The following is a 3,982-nucleotide window of genomic DNA, read 5'->3' as shown; positions in this document are numbered from 1 at the left end:
TGATATTTGTCTTTCTCTGACTAATTTCGGTTAGCATAATACCTTCCAGTTCCATCCACGTAGTTGCAAATGGCAAGATTTCATTCTTTTTGGTTGCCGAGTAATACTTCATTGTATATATATACCACATCTTCTTCATCCATTCATCCATGATGGACATGTGGGCTCTTTCCATACTTTGGCTATTGTTGATAGTGCTGCTATAAACATTGCCTTTCCATGTTCCTATAGGGCACAAATCTCATTTTCCTCCCAAACTCCAGGAAGAACAGCCATGCAAAATCCATCGGGGGCCAATTTTTTTTTTTTTTTTTAATATAGCACTTCACGGATTTGTATGTCATCCTTATGCAGGGACCATGCAAATCTTCTCCGTATCATTTCAATTTTCATATAAGGGCTGTCAAAGCAAGCACCTCGGCATCCAAATCTGACTTTCAAGGTTGGGCATCTTGCTCAGGTTTTACGTGACATTGACTGGAAATACCTCTGCCTCAGAAAATCACAGCGATTCGCAGACAGTTAACGGATTCTGCAAGCATGTCCCAAAGACCTGGGAGGGAGCACGGAGAGGTTCCCAAGATTCATCTTCCCCGAGAGTACTCAGGGAACACCCCTCCCTCTCCTCCTCTGAGGACCAGCCACACAAGCACATCTTGGGCCTGACTGGTTTTATTCTTAGGAAATAAAAATGGGTTCATGGACCACAATGTTCTATATTTTTGGTTTTGTGATAAGAAGGAAAATCGACTCCTCATCCCAACAGACTGAAGAATGATTTAGTAGATTTTGTTCCAAAGCCTTGCCCTGTTGAGTTGAGGATGTGGCTTTCTTGACAAACATCAATACAAGTTAGCAAAACATTTAGACTTGGCCCCTGAGAATCCCAGATTCAAGGGCTTATATCTTAATATAAACAGGCTGTGAACTTTCGACTAAAACAGGTAAAGTAATGACAAACAAACCACGATGAGATGAAAACTAATCAGAGGAGAATAATTTTCTGAATTTTTTTGAGAAGTCCTGCTAATCCTGGAGGATGTGATCTCACGTTGCAGCCACGCAGCCTCTGTCTGCACAGGACAGCTGTAGACGCACTGACGTCCCGGGTTGCGAGTGCACCTTTGCTCTGAGCCCCAGCCACGTGGTGGGAAGGCTTGGTGAACATCTTCCTCCTTCACGACTACCATCTCGTTTTCTCTTTTTCTCTCCTGACCAAGGAGCCCCATGCTTCAGGCGCTCCTTTATGCTCCTGCACATCTGTACTTTTCCTTCTCGTTCACATCATCATAGAATTAAAAAAAAAAAAAAAAAAAAAAGCCTTTGAGGAAATTAGAACTGGCAAAAATGAAGCTGAGAAAATTCGCTGCCTCTTTCCTTCAGTATATTCCCTGCACAGCAGCCAGTGACCCAGTTAAAATTCAAAGATTCTATCACACCTCTGCTCAGAGCCTGCGATGGTTCCCTACTTCTCTGATGAAAGCTGTGGTCTTTCAAACGACTTCCCAGTGTCTCTGTGATTTGTCCCTGACTTTCCCCCGACTCACACCTGTGGTTTTATCTCCTTCGGCTCTCTCTCTCCCCCATGCATTCCGTGAGTTACACTGAGTCCTCAAGCACACCAGGCCTACCCCACCACAGGGCCTTTGCACCTGCTTCTCCTTCAGCCTGGGACCTCTTCCTCAGGTAGGCACATGCCTCAGCTACATGTCTCACTCTCTCATTTCCTTTAGATCTTTACTCAAATGTCACTTCAATGTGGTTTTCTTTTTTAAGTTTATTTATTTATTTTGAGAGAGACAAAGAAAGGATGAGTGGGGGTGGGGCAGAGAGAGAGAGAGAGGGAGAGAATTCCAAGCAGGATCCTCACTGCCAGCGCTGAGCCCGATGCAGGACTTGAACTCACAAAACCATGAGATCATGCCCTGAGCCGAAATCAAGAGTCCAATGTTTGACTGACCGAGTCACCCCAGTGCCCCTCATGGTGGTTTTGATTTGCCTTTCCCTGATGATTAGTGACGTTGAGCATTTTTTTCAGGCACTTCTAGGTCATTTGTATGTCTTCTTCAGAAAAATGCCCATTCGGGTTCTTTGCCTATTTTTAATAGGGTTATTTGGGGGTTTTGCTAGTGAGTTTTCACAGAAACAGAAAATGGAATGGTGGTTGGGAGGGGCTGAGAGCAGGGGGAAACAGAGGGCTGCAGATCAAAGAACATAAACTTCTAGTTATAAAAAGAATCAGTCCTCAAGATCTAATGTACAACAGGGTGACTATAGTTAATGATACGGTGCGTATACCTGAAAGTTGCTGAACGTAGATCTTGAGAGTTCTTACCAACCTAAAACAAAACAAAACACAAAGACAAAAACAAAACCAAAAAAAAGGAATTAACTGTTTAAGGTGATGAAGGTGCTAATTATCGGGATCTCGGTAATCATCCCACCATGTATACGGATATCATATCCTCACGGTGTACATTTCAAATATACACAAGGCGGGTGCTTGGATGGCTCAGTCGGGTAAGCCTCCAACTCTTGATTTTGGCTCAGGTCATGATCTCACGGTTCACGAACTCAACCCCCCCCACCAACCGCCGCCCCATTGGGCTCTGTGCTGGCAACATGGAGCCTCCTTGGGATTCTCTCTCTCTCTCTCTCTCTCTCTCTGCCCCTCCCTGCTTGTGCTTTCTCTATCTCAAAATAAATAAATAAATAAATACATACATAAATAAATAAATGTATTTTTGTCAATCATTCCTCAGTAAAGTTGCGGGAAACAGTCACGTCCCTGAGGTTGTCCCTGGCCACAGTATCTAGCTCCTCAGTTCAGTGTCCCCAGCTCCACAGCCCCTTCCAGTCCTTCTCCTCCTGTTCTGTTAGCCCTCCTCACTCATTACCTGAGGGGCAGCCTGCTTTATGTATTACCTTGTTTGGGAACTACCTCCCTCCCTGACCGTTACCTCCCTGAAAGCAAGGATTTTGTTCTCTTTGCTTGATTCACAGTTGATTCTCAATAAATGTTGAAATTTTTATTCCTTTTTTTTTTCAAGAAAAAAAAAAGCACTGTTCCCCTGTTCTTCGCTCTGGGGGGACCCCCTTGTCGTCTCTGAGCCTCAGTTGCCTGTGTAAAATGGGCCCAATTGCACCTGCCTGTGTTAACGTCCAGGAGGTTTGTGAGATGCTAGTGAAAGACCAGGGCCAAAAGTCCCTCCAAATACTGCCCGATGTCTCTGGCGCGGGGCACTTATGAGAATGAACTAGAAACTCGGCCGGCTCCAGGAAGCCCCGAGACCTCTTCCGTCCTGCCTGTCACAGCAGAGGTCCTTTCCTTCATCTGGAGCGCAGTAAAATTGTTTTCAGAGTTTATATCTCAATTCAGGGCCTCGAATGAGATCCCCAAAGTACTGGGGAATCCGTGCAAAGTTCCAAAAGAGGTCTGCTAGTGAGTCATAGGGCAGGAAACACTTCCCTTCTTCACGAGCCACCACAACCATGCCCTTTGAGAAATGCTCCAGGCATTGGAGGACACAATTACAAACAGGCTAATGGCTGGTGGAATGTATTTAATGAAATCTAAGTGGCTCTTTTGGGAAGCCTGGCTTCAAAGGGGGGCACTTCTGAGGGAGGGCTCATGGGTAACAACCGTCCCAAATTTAACACCGATGCGCCCATATGTACAAAGAAAACGTTGCTTTTTTTGTTTACGTTTTCCTGTAGCTGTTTAAAAAAAATTTTTTTTTATTGTTTGTTTATTTTTGAGAGAGAGAGACACAGGCAGAGGGTGAGCCGGGGAGGGGCAGGGAGAGAGGGAGCCACAGAAACTGAAGCGGGCTTCAAGCTCCGAGCTGTCAGCGCAGAGCCTGATGGGGGGCTCAAACCCATGAACCGCGAGATCATGACCTGAACGGAAGTCGAACGCTTAACCGACTGAGCCACCCAGGCGCCTCGCCTGTGGCCGTTTTAATCTTCTACCTGAATCCCC

At 45.5% G+C, this 3,982-nt stretch overlaps 1 non-coding gene across 1 annotated transcript; it reads right to left on the bottom strand.

The window, feature by feature from the left end:
* Positions 1 to 309: 309 nt before the first annotated feature.
* LOC132685656 (U6 spliceosomal RNA) lies at positions 310 to 416 on the bottom strand. The gene has a single exon (XR_009613245.1). It is a non-coding gene; the product is annotated as a U6 spliceosomal RNA (small nuclear RNA).
* Positions 417 to 3,982: the final 3,566 nt, after the last annotated feature.

This window comes from Panthera onca, chromosome D2, assembly GCF_046562875.1.
Source record: "Panthera onca isolate mPanOnc1 chromosome D2, mPanOnc1 haplotype 2, whole genome shotgun sequence".
NCBI lineage: Eukaryota > Metazoa > Chordata > Mammalia > Carnivora > Felidae > Panthera > Panthera onca.
Note: the sequence above shows the minus strand (reverse complement) of the source record. Positions and strands in the feature narration are given on the sequence as shown.